Source organism: Protopterus annectens, chromosome 8.part1, assembly GCF_019279795.1.
Source record: "Protopterus annectens isolate FY-2018-M chromosome 8.part1, PAN1.0, whole genome shotgun sequence".
Classification (NCBI taxonomy): Eukaryota; Metazoa; Chordata; order Ceratodontiformes; family Protopteridae; genus Protopterus; species Protopterus annectens.
The window spans coordinates 430,591,822-430,605,411 of record NC_056742.1 but is presented as its reverse complement, the minus strand read 5'-3'; the positions used below and the strand labels follow the sequence as shown (position 1 = coordinate 430,605,411).

At 42.5% G+C, this 13,590-nt stretch overlaps 1 pseudogene; it reads right to left on the bottom strand.

The window, feature by feature from the left end:
- Positions 1–8,661: 8,661 nt before the first annotated feature.
- On the bottom strand, positions 8,662–9,178 carry LOC122810141 (annotated as a pseudogene).
- Between the last annotated feature and the right edge of the window lie 4,412 nt (positions 9,179–13,590).

Genomic DNA, 13,590 nt, shown 5'->3' with positions numbered 1-13,590 from the left:
TATGCCCAGATCCACCATACATATAACACACACACACACACACACACACACATAAATATATATATATATATATATATATATATATATATATATATATATATATATATATATATATACATGGTTCCCCTTTATAATCTCGAAATACTGAAATCTCGAACTTCAGTATCGCGAAACTATAAAGTTGAACGACCCACAATCCCGAAACACACAATCACAAAAAATAAAATCCCGAACATACACAAACCTTGCACCACACAACATGCACACCATTCAAACCACAACACACAAACTACGCAATCATACACTACATCTACGCAGGGGGGCAAGCCCCCCTGCACCTTTCATGTGGGGGGCAAGCCCCCCACACCCCCCTACTTATATATACCAAGTCCAAGATAACACTTACAGTAAAGAAATGCATTACTCACACACACACATTCCACACTCCCTCGCATACACACACACACACACACACACACACACACACATACACACACACACACACACATCACACATACACAAACACATCCAACACTCACATTTATACTTTCACCCCCCTACCCTAACCCACATGCACAACTCACAGAAACACTCACATACACTCACTTACCTTCACTTCCATAAAACATCCTCACCAGACACTTCCATTCCGGTTGCTGCACTGCATAATCACAGATTTGAGATATTCTAATTCACGCTTATGCACTTTAGAAATTTTTGGTTTTCGCCTTTACGGTCGCAAGATAATGAATTTCGAGATTTCAGTATTTCGGGATTACACATAGATATACATACATATACTCAACCTCTTACTGCAAGACATCTGCAAAAAGCCTGACAAATTGGGGGGATAAAGGGCAAAAAATAGAGACATATTTGAAATATGGTTGTTATAAGTGCAGAAGTCTGCTAGAGTAGTATGGTTTGCTTTAACATATATGTTCTGATAGATTTCAGGTCTGAAACACAAATGATTGTCATCATTTACTCATGTCAATGCTCACATCATCCCAGTGATTTGTCAGAAACCCACAATTGTTAAGGGGAACAGACCAAACATATGAGCCATGCATCTGGACAATGTATAGACATCTGGACAGTGGAGAGGCATGACTGCAGTCATGTAGCAGAAGGGAAAAACACTGAAAGATGCCAACCATTTCTCCCAGCACCTTCTAAACTACAGTCAGACCAACATGACACTACCCTAAATCTGCTCTGGGGAATTACTCATGCATTTGAAAATATATCATGCACTACAGGAATGTAACTGTAGGGAAAATCAGACATTGGTGAGAAATTGTACCTCCTAACCATTTGTGCCACAGTAACAGCAACATACCAGTTCCCAAACTGAACTCTAGAGTATAACAACTGTTTGAACAAACATACCCTGGTTGCCAGTTACACACTACAATGACATATACTGCCCCAAGTCACAGTCTACTGGGAATCATGAGGTGTTACAGGGCATTTCTTAGTCTGCCTGCACAAGCATATACACCTGATAGACCACTAGCAACTGTAGCAGCATGCACAGTCAAATAGAAAAGGATTTATGATGCTCACATATGCCACTCACTCTACTCAGCCCAACAAACATTTACACACTACACTACTACACAATCTTGAAAGTCTATTAACAATGGCCAGACATACATAACTCTCAACTGTACAGATTTCCACAGAATGTCCAGAATGTGGGACCATATTTATGGCCACTGCCGCATACCACTTCCAGGAGTCTGTTAAGTCATTGTGATGATATCAGGAGTGACGTCACTAAATCATGATATACCATACCTCTGAACCTCTTACTGCAAGACATCTGGACAAAGCGTAACACACTTGGGGGGCAGGGGGCCAAAAAGAGGGACATATCTCACATAATGGTGTTACAAACTGAAACAGTTGCTGCTGTTATGTGATTTGTTGTTACATAGCATCTCTGAAGAATATGATGTCTGAAACACAAATGGATGTCAACATTTACTGACTTATATTCTCACATTATCCTACCAATTGCTCAACAACAGAAATTGTCTAAGGAACAGAGCAAACACAATTTATAACTTCCTAGGAAGTCTAGGCAAGAAATCTGATCACTTGTATATAACTTGTTTGTACATATATAAAAAAAATAGTTCATATACTTATTTCTTTGAAACTATTCTCTTAGGGTAATCTTAATACATTTGATTCAAATTTGTACTAATATGTTTTGGAGTGAACAGCAATACTTACAATCTGTACAAAATTCTGGAACTTTTCCCCCCATTTTGTTGGGCTGTCTCCACATTTCTTGTTCTGAGAGGTATTTCCATCTACCTTCTGTGAAGCTGTAGCCCCCACACCTCCATAATGTTCTCCTCACAGGCAAGGAAAAGGGGCAAGGACTTAATTATTGTACTGTGTTGCTATGGCGTTGGATAAGGGAAAGACTACACAGCTGCTCTCGATGCAAGCAGAAAGTGGAAGACACCAATTGGTTCACAGGCCATCACCTGCTCATCAGCATTACTACAAAAGGCAAGCTGCTGCCTATGCAAAACAGGTCTGAACCCATCTACACAAAGACAAACTGTGACTACACAAATCTAAACATTTGCATTATTCTGAGGAAACTCTTCAGTGCTATAACAGGTATGTCAATCAATTAAACATGTAATGGAATGCAGAATGGGGGATGCAATAATGTGAAATAGGAAGTTAAACACTAGGTCACAACACGACTTGCTGGACTCACATGTTACTGTCAGGCACCTACAGCCATTCCTGCTGGCCCTGTCTGCAGTGACATAGATCACTGCTCTGATCCCTGAATCACCCCAGCAAAGGGCAGCTCATGTATGACTATTACTGGAGTGTCTGTTGTCCAGTACTGACTGTGACACTGCTAGGTCAGTTACCTGGGATGTTGTAAATATTCATATGTCACCTGTCAATGCTACTATGATACATATTCTTGTCTTACAAATGTAAGAGACTTATATACGGTATGTGCATAGTAAACAACTGGCACAGAAGTGTGTGTTGAACTATATGTTATATACTGAACTCATACCTTTCAACTGTCCAGAGAGTTGCAGACTGACCACATGTTTGCCTCATATTTATAGCCAATGCCTCATACAGTTGTGTATTGTGTGGAAAATCACTGACAACCCAGTAAAGACTGAAGTCATAACATAATAGCAGGCATTTGAATGTCAGATGTCATATCCTGTGGAGTATTCCTGTGAAAGTGAAACCATCTTTGCTAGCAACTAAGTGTGTTGCAGCTAGATTTTTATAGTGTCACTATTTTCCGGCATTTTGCCCATCATTGATTGGTGCCTTTGTGCAGACGTCTTGGTATAACAGGAGCTAGGAGTCTTAGGATGAAACTCATGTCATTGCAAGTGTACCTTTGCCTGGAAGATGCTGACATTTGTGTAGTCACTGACACCTCATTTTCAGCCATGGAGAGCACACTAACCTTGCCAGGTTACTCATCTCACCATACATTTAGACCCAAAACGGAGGACTGCAAAGCCACAGGAGGTGGAGTTTTAAACATTATCATACACATACACACTTCCAGGCTGGCCAAAGAGTATGACGCATGGGAGACATCCAAAATGCAGTAAACTGTTGACAAAGCACCTACTCAAGTCATAGCTAGCTACAGACCTCCAACCAGACTCTAGACACCCACTACACCTATCTGGACTTGCTTGAATCTGTCATGATTCAACCATCTACCCTATTCCTGGTTGACTTTATCTACCCAAGCATAGTGTGCATGACCTAATCTACCTGAACATGATTGCACAGAGATTCCTTGGCTTTGTCAATGGCAATGCATTGGATCATCTGGTCAATACTCCTATGACAGGTGGAATATCCTGTACCTGGTCCTAACCAACATTCATACCCACTGTAGCCCTCCTACAGTGTCATCTTCCTTGGTATGATCTGACCACATAGCCATCTCTGTTGAGCTCACCATCTCCCCTGCCCCCCATCAGAGTCAAACAAAAAAAACTTTCCAAAACTGATTATAAATCTCCTCAGAGCAGGTATAAGTAGCTTTACAGCCACTGTTCTGTCAGTTGGAACTAGCAACAGTATCCAAGTCTACACAACAATACTATGTGAGCACCTACATAGCTCTATTTTTATTTTTTATTTATTTATTTTTATTTTACATTTGTTTACCGGGAAGGTCTAACTGGATGCAGGTCCATTTTCAGTGGATGCCCGGGGAGAAAAGCTCCACAAGTATTACATTACATTAGTTAACATTTACACAATACAAAAATATTCATGCACAAAGCTCGACAAGTATTGCATTACATTAGTAACATTCACAAGGTACAAGATATTCATACACAAAGTACACTACGTTAGTTGAATGCAGTTACAAACAATAGATTGAAATGAGTTACATTTGAGTATCTGAGAATTTGAGCACATGGGGTATGATAGTAAAGAATACTTTACTTTATAGCATTGTGTCAATAAACTATTAGAGGTTGAGCACCATGGTAGTATTCAATGAGTAGATTTGGTCTAGCCTGGGGGAAGACATGAACATAGCCAGTTTTGCATAAAGTGGGATTTGATGTTTTTTTTTTTGAAGAGGTAAGGTGAGGATGTTGAGGTTAGGTCATTGGGTAGGAGGTTCCAGGTTTTTGCAATGCAGCAGGCAAAGAGTGATTTGCCAGCTTCATTTTTGTGTCTGGTGACACTTATGTGGTTCCTGTGTGTTGATCTTAGGTTTCTAGAGGGTGTGTAGGGTTGAATTAATTGTTACAAGGCAGGTATTTTTAGAAGGTAGTAGAGCTTATGGACAGTGGTAAGTTGGTTGAGCAGGAGGATTTGAGGTAACTCAAGTCAGTTGAGTTGTCTAAAGGATTGGCAGTGATGGGACCTATGAGTGGCTTTATTAGCAAATTTGGCAATGTTGTTGTAGCATAATTCAATTTTGGAGAGCTCTGTTTGGTGAAGGTTGGTAAAGATTGGGGAAGCATAAAGAAGTATAGATAACAGATGGGTTCTAGCTATGGTGGATTTTGTGTGTCTGGTCATGTAGTTGTGGTGTCTATAAAGGAGTCTGATCTTTTTGTTGATTTTCTTGATTGTTTGAGAAATATGGATGTCAAATTTGAGTTTATTGTCAATTTCTATTACTAGGAGCTTAGTGTGTAGTGTTGGAGTGATATTAGTATTGATTTTGGATATTATTGCAAAATTATTGTTTATGGGGAGAGATCTACTTGGACTGAAAAGAATACGTTTATTTATTTATTTTTTTGGATTAAGCAGTAGTTTGAGGTTGGTGAACCATTCTTCGGCTAGAGTAAAGCTATTTTGGGTTATGATTTGAAGTTTGTCGAGGATATGGGCTGCACATATTATAGTGGTATCATTTGCATATTGGACTATTGAGGCAGATGGTAGGGATGATGCTATGTCATTAGTAAATAATGAGAATAGCAGTGGGCCGAGAATAGACCCTTGTGGGACACCAATGGTTACTGGAAGTAGGGGTGACAGGTGGTTTTCCCAAAGAACAGCTTGTTGTTGGTTAGATAAGTAGCTACTGAACCAGGATAAGGTGGAAGAATTTATGTTAAAAGTGGCCAGTTTTTCTAGGAGTAAACTATGGTTCACCATATCAAAGGCTTTGGATAAGTCTATGAATATGGAGGATACGAACAGGCTGTTGTTTCTGTGGGTATTAACAGAGTTTAAAAAGGATAGTAATGCTGTGGTAGTACTGTGAGAAGGTCTGAATCCATGCTGGGATGGGGATAATAGGTTGTTGTGAAGGAGGAAATGTATTAGTTGTGAGTGGACTACCCTCTCTAAAATCTTTAATAGGGGTGATAGTATTGCAATGGGGTGGTAGTTTGTAAGTTCACGGGAGTGCCCCCCTTTGGGTAATGGTATTATGTGAGATATTTTCCATGATTTAGGTACTTTGCATTCAGTTATAGATCTGTTAATGAGGATTGACACAGGATAGGCTATGGCCTATGTGGTAATCTGTAGGACTTCTGCTGGTAGTTTGTCTACTGCTGGGGTTGTTGATTTCAGGTTTTGAGGAGTTTGGTGATAGCTGTAGTACTGCCTGGTTCTAGGGAGAAACTAGGTGTATTGCTTTCTGTATTGGAAAGGGTGGGGTCTGTTGTTGATATTGGGTGGGTGCTAGTCATTTGGGTATTGGCTAGGGCTTGGATAGTTTCAGTAAAGTATTTGTTAAAGTGGGTGAGGATGTTGTGTAGACTGTTTGGTAATAGTGGGGAAGGAGTGGAAGATTTTCCTGGGTGTAATAAGTTATTGACTGAGGCCCAAAATGTTTGTGGGTTGTTGGAGTGTTTTTCCTGTAAAGTTTTATGGTAACTAGTTTTGTCAATTTTTATGTTTTTTTTGGCTTGATTACGTAGTTCATGCTACTTTAGTTTTAGGGTAGGAGTTTTGTATTTATGGAATTGCAACCAGGCTTTGTTTCTTTCTTTCTTTAAGGACCTGGTGTGTTTTGATAGCCATGATGTGTGGTTGGTTTTAATTCTGGTGGTTCTGGGTGGTGCATGGGAGTTCAGGATGTTTAGGAAGGTGGAGTTGAAGTATTCTACAGCTTCATCTAGTGCTAAGTATTTTAGTGGAGACCATATACAGGATTTGAGTGAATTTATTAAGTCTTGAGCTCTGAAGTATTTTTTGTTTTGTATGACCTTAACAATGGGTTGTTTAGTTAGGGGGGGTTGATTCCTAATCAGGTATGTTGCTTGATGATCACTAAGGCTGTCAGGGAGACAACCTGAGAGATCAGCTTGAGTGGGGTCAGATAATAGTATCCAATCCAAGATTGACTGTCATTTAGAGGTTTTGTCTGTTCTTGCAGGAGTATTGATAATTTGAGTAAAACCATGGAGGTTAATATGGGTGGTGGGGTTTTGACAGTTACAGTCAGACCAATCAATGTTAAAGTCACCTGCAAGAATGGTTTCCTGTGAATGAGTGATTTTCATCCAGTTTAGTAGGTTTCCAAGTACATAAGTGGTATATAACCTCCAGCTATTATGATTTGTTTGTTGGGGTTTAATTTTAGTCTAGCTAATATTAGTTCTATGTCTTGGATTTCTTGAGACTTGTGTTCAATTTGTTCTATAGAGAGGTGACTTTGGAAAAGGATGGCTACAACCCTCCTTTTTTCCTGACCTATCTTTACATATAATATCATAGCCAGGAGCTGTTATTTCATTATTGTGGTGGTTGGGCTTAAGCCAAGTTTCAGTTAGTACTACAATGTCAGGTTTGTATAAGGGCTAGTAGGGCATGGAGATCTTGTGTTTTGTTGAGTATGCTTCTTATATTAATGTTAAGAAGGAGGAGGGATGAGCTAGGCCGAACATATATTGGATTGGGGTTTGTTGGGTAGGTGCTATTGCAACTTTTGGGTCATGGATTTGGGTGAATATCACCACAGCATGAGAGCTTTTGCAGTATGTGGGTGTAGAGTTTGTTTAGTTTGTGAGTTATTTTGATTATTTTATTGGGGGAGTTGACTCGAAGTTTGTAGGTGATACTTCCATATAGATAGGAAGGTGGCTGAGAGGGGTAGAGGTCAATTGGTGTTACTGTTGAGTAGGTAGTAGTGGAGGTAGTGATAGTTGAGTCAGTTTGCCATGGTGGTGGAGGGCTGATATAAAGATGTGTGTGGTAGGATGAAAACATGGATAGTAGGAGGAGAGAAGAGAGGCCTAATGTGTGTAATAGGGTGATTAGAAAGTGGTCGGTTGGAGTATAGACCATATTGTTTAGTTGTGAGGTGGGTTATGGACTAGGATAGGGCTGAAATATGGTAGAGATGGAGTTGAAATATAGGGTATGGTATCCAATTTGGGATATGTAGAGAAGGGTGTGATGGGCTGTATTGGTGTGAGGGATAATTACATGTACTGTGTGATTGGATAGTTTTGATGGTGGAGTGGCTAGGGGTGTGGTGTATAGCTATAAATGTAATTGATGTGGGGGTGGGTGTGAATGGGGGTAGGGAAGGGGAGCGGAGTGAGCCCGGACGTAGCGAGGGTGAACGGAGCGAGGATGAATCAAGCCAGTCCCGCGCTAGCAAAAAAAATCAGTTCCACAGGTAAAATTGTTCTTACTTAATATACTTTGGTGGAAATGCTGTTGGACTTCTAATTTAAGTGTAGGATACCTAAGTTAATTTGGGTTGGTTAGCTGCTCTGACAGTCTGCTCACAACTATGTCTAGGAGAACTAGAACTATTAATAGTAAGATGTGGTATTTTACTTCTTTTCTCCTTTAGTTTAAAGTTAAAACTCTGTTTTATAGGAAGCAGCTAGGATTGAGGGTTTGATGGACTATACTGCCATCCTGTGGTTAAAATGAGGAATCACACTCCCTTGTGGAGGGTGACTAACAAATTATATCAGGATTAGCTGCTTAGGGGGATGGCTGGTCCGTGCGGTGTGCAAGCCAGTACTTAAGAGTTTAGGGGTTGAAATACAATTATACCACAGTAGGTAGACATACTTTTTGTTTAAGCACTTGACAAATGGAAGTCCTTTTTTGTATGGAGGGTTAAATAGCTGTGCTGCTGTCTTCAGGACTAGGGAGTAGCCAAGGGCAGTGTCTTTCCTGGGTATTCTAGCAAGGGCCTAATCCTAATGTTGGCATTGCTGTAGGTGCTATGTTTCCATTAACCAGCTGCTGAATAATTCCTTCTAGAGTTGGAGTACCTTCCTATCTTCTAGCAGTACATCTTGTTGTGACATGAGCCCTTGGATACCTAGAGCGATACCTCTGTCATGACTTGGTGTTCCCGCTCTATTCTGTTCTCAGAATCTCTGTTCTCACTGTGCTGTCCACCAGACAGGAATGATGGAAACTCGGGACCATCATCAAATATCTCAAAAGCAAACTGTCCAAATCCTGGGCGTAATGTAAACAACTGTTCTAAATTCTCGATGGGGTGTCAATTCTGGTCACTGGTCGAAGTCGTGGAACTGGAGCCATTTTCAGTGTTCCTAATTGTTTCATCTGCCAGTTCTTCAATTAAACCAGAGTCACACTGGGGACAGATGTAATCCTGTAATCGAGGTGCGATCTCTGCAGAGCAGCAATGACAGAAAAACCAAGCTGCTTGAGAAAAAGCTTCCGCCATCTTGTGGACTCAGCAATACCGGACAGGGCAAAATCATCTCCCACAAGGTAGGGTAAACCTCTATAGTGGATAGCAGCAATACACAAATACCATACTAGGTGGAAATAATTGTTGTTCAGGGCCAATAAGGAGCAGGAACCTAATTGGAAGCAATGTCACCTTGGTCTGAACAAGAAAATAAGGTCACAGGTGAATTACCCTAAGGCTATCTTTGAGTGCAAATTGGGCACATCACCCAAGGCCAATCACTAGGCCTTCAACACATATGTCTGCAGTCCCAGAGGCAACACCGAAATCAGCTCTGTAGTGGTGGTCAATAACACCACATAAACATACAGCATAGATATAATCAACCTGGTGCAGAAAATTTAAGTGTAAACATCACCTCCCCCTGTCACCCCATCAGTGCACATGGACATGCACAGCACCTATCCCACTCCCCTCATCATCAGGAGACAGGTCTGTTATGCCCTCTCAAAGACAACACACAGAAGTCTCCATTGGCCTGATACCATCCTTGGCTGCATCCTACATGAACTCAGGCATGAGCTCTCAGCTCAATTACACACTATAGTCTACCAAAGCCTTAGCACCAGTGTCATTCCATCTGCCAGAGGACAGCTACTGTCATTCCTCTACACAAAGGTGGAGCAATCCACTCAACCAGCCAATCATATGCACATCAGCCTAACTAGCCTGATCTGCAAGGGCATGGAAGACAATATCAAGGACCTTATAAACAGGGACATCGACAACATCAAAATGCTTGAGCCCACACAGTGGGGTATTGTCAAAGGAAGATCAGGCTTGTTATACCTGGTCAACTTCTCTGAAATGGTCAACAAACACAAGGATGAGGGGAAGATGGTGCACACTGCCTACCTTCACCTAGCCCAAATCTCTCACAATAATCCCCATGTGGCCATGATACATAAGCCTACACAGCTAGGCATCAAACTGTATGTTACCAGATGGGTAGCTAACTGGCTCAATGGTAGTACACTCTCTTTCAAAGTAGTGGTAGCCACCTCTAGTAGTAGACTCTTACATAGTGGTGTTCCTCAAAGATCTGTCTGGGGGCCTCTACTGTTTGAGATATACATTTCTGAGGTACAAGACAAAACCAGTAGTCTGTGGTTGACTAGGTTTACAGATGAATGCAAGCTGGCCACTGTCTTACGTTCCTCTACTGATGTGAGCATCCTCCAAGAGGCCTTCACTCAAATTAATGACTGGTGCAAGAATCATTGCCTTAAACTGAATGCAAGAAGATGCATCATTTTCCCTGTTGTGGCAGATGTGATCCACACTAATTATGACTGTAATAACAATGTACTGAGCATGCAATCAGGTGTGAGACAATTTGTGCACTAAGGTTGGTAGCAACCTGACAGTTTCCCACCATGTGGGCACCATTGTATGGAAGGCTGTCTACATGGCCCACCTCACAAATATGGGTATGTTATCCAGGAATCAGGAGACCACAACATCCCCGTACTCCACCCTTATCAGATGCATTACAGAGTACAATGGCTCCTTTGGCATATACCTTGCCAAGCAAATGCAGCAGTTGCAGAGACCATAGAGGTTCTTGACCAGGCAAATCCAGGGTCTGCAACAGCTATCCTATACAGATAGGCTGAAAGCCCTGTCCCTGACCTCAGTCTCATACAGACTGCTCATAGGTGACCTGTGTCTGGCATACAAGGCCTTTTCCAAACCAGCCTTGATGGTGTTTCTGCATATCCGTAAGAGAATCCCCACTCATGCAACATGCACACAAGGCCCTCACCTGGTCTGTGACATGTATAGTACTTGTTGGCGGGATAGTGTAGTGTCCCACACAATACACTGTCTGTAAAATACAATCTCTCCACTTGTCTAGCAGAGTATGTGTATAGCCCTCTTGAAGAAGAAGCTGGACGATTGCACAGAAAATGGAAAATACACCCATGGGATCCTGTGTGTGTCCCAGCTGGACAGGGGATACAGATTCTGACTTTAAAGGGACATGGGTGAAAGTCTGGGCTAGGCTTATGAGGGCATCTGGCCTAAAAGCCTGCTATCATCTTATGAAACTATGCACCTAGTACTTTACATATTTCCTGTATGTATTGCCAACCATCCTGCAATGTTGCCTAAAATGAATCCCTGTGAGTCTGAACTGTGTAGGTACTGCAGTGATACAGTATTGTTCCTTCATTAGTTATTATCACATATAGTTAAACCTTGTCATTGTGTCTGGTCTGTATAGCAGCAAGTCAGCTCTTACAGTAATGCATATGCTCTTGGTGACACTGTATAGCTCACTCCAATAGCCTAGGTCTTAGTCACACTTACCATTCTTCTAATAGGCCCAGCACACAGTAGGATTTGTCACCCTTTGTTGAGCGTCTTACAGTAGCTGTTAAAGAGATGGATTATGGCAGTTGGAACTAAAGTAAGGTCTGACCTGAAGGGCCCATAGGTGGCAAAGCTGTACTAGACTTTACCAGGTGTGTGTGCACGTGTGTGTGCGTGTGTGTCTGTGTGTGTGTGTGTGTGTGTGTGTGTGTGTGTGTGTGTGTGTGTGTGTGTGTGTGTGTGTGTCTGTGTCTGTGTGCATATATCAGCAAACATAATACTGCAGGCTATTAATTTACATATGTTGTCTTCCCCTTGCAGGTGAACATGGGGGGTTGGTGTCTCTCCCCCTCACAACTTGATGTCAGTGTCTTAGCAGATTCTCAAGATGATGGTGGTCATAGTGAGGCACAAGTGGGGGTTGTCGGGGTGTGAATCTGTGTCATTGGCTGGTGTCACACTTTTACCTACAATGTCCCCACACACAGTCAGTATGACCACACATACCCAGTCCCCAGCAGCCACAGATAATGGACAGTTGGGGGTTGGTGGCATGGAACAGGCTAAGTGTAGTGACTATGGCAAGTGTGAGTGTAGACACTAGCCAGAGCCAGAAAGCAGGTGAGGTCACACACAGGCAGATGAACAGGGTGCTCAACAGAATACTGCTGCCCATCAAGCACCTGCCGCAAGTGTCACAGCAAGTGTCACCAGTCGCATGTTACAATCCATCTTGGAGGCACAGGCATGTACTGACCGCAACACCAGACAGATGCTCAGGGTCAAGAATGCAGTGCTTCCTGCCATGTGTGACAACCTCCATTACATTTGTGATGCCATACATTATTTTCTCAATGTCATGGATAGACAGTGGGGAGAGACATTGTCACTGCTCGACCATGCAATATTTGTGCTTCAGCATGTGGTGGGAGTAGGGCATAGGCCAGGTGGATGTAGGTCAGCAACAAGATCAGCTGAGAGCCAACATGGCCATGCACATTCACAGTCCCATATTGGCAGTACCACCAGCACTACCAAAGGGAGGATGCTGTCCACACCACACCAGAGCAGGTCACAGGCACATGGCCCTGGCAAGTCTTGTCAGGGACACAGATCCAGCAGACAGCAGTCACCATTAGGGAGTAGTATTCCATCGGTCTTTGGGCCGGGTGGTGCCAATAAGACTCCTGGCAGAGTCAGTTCTCATGTCCCTGCTGGGAAATGGTGAACATGCATCCTGCCATGTATGGTCCAAGGCTGTCCAACATAGCCCTGTGTCAGGCATCCACATGGTTTGATTGTGTGCAGTCACTCACACATCTCTATCACAGGCCAGTCACCACCAGACACCCACAGCTCTTCTGCATGGCCCAGTTGAACATCACTCCTCCAGAAAAACACACAGACACACAGACACACACACACACACACACACACACACACACACACACACACACACACACACACACACACACACGCACATACATGATGTCAACCATATGGCCCAGCCTAGGCCTCAAGCAATCCCACACCACACCCTGTGCATGTGATGATTATTGTGCCACATCCCTGTTATCCATACCATTGATGCAGGGCCATGCTTATATGGGTCTGATGCACAGGTTGAATATAGTACAGAGTAGTAATGTAATGCTGTGTAAGGTGTTGTCTGCTGGGTACACATCGAGGTGTATGTACCTTGTTAGCCATGATGTATTATTGCTGTTAGTAATGCTGACTGACTGTAGTTTCACGTATTGTATTCTGTTTGTGTTCCAGATGTCTGTGTGTCTGCAGGCTGTGGGCCTGCTGACAGTAGCAATGATGAGTATGGTGGAGTGGAAACACAGTGACCATTTCATAGCCAAGATACAGCTGTATACGTACATGTTTACCAGGTGTATTCACATGCAACAGTGTGTGAGGGACAATTGTGGCAGACAGTGTGACCTTGCATACATGCCCTTGACACAGCCAACTAGCCTTCATACATTTCATCTGGATGTTCTGTAAGACTGCTGGCTCACACATACAGAGGAGGTTACCTGAGTACTGGCACTAGGTCCCTC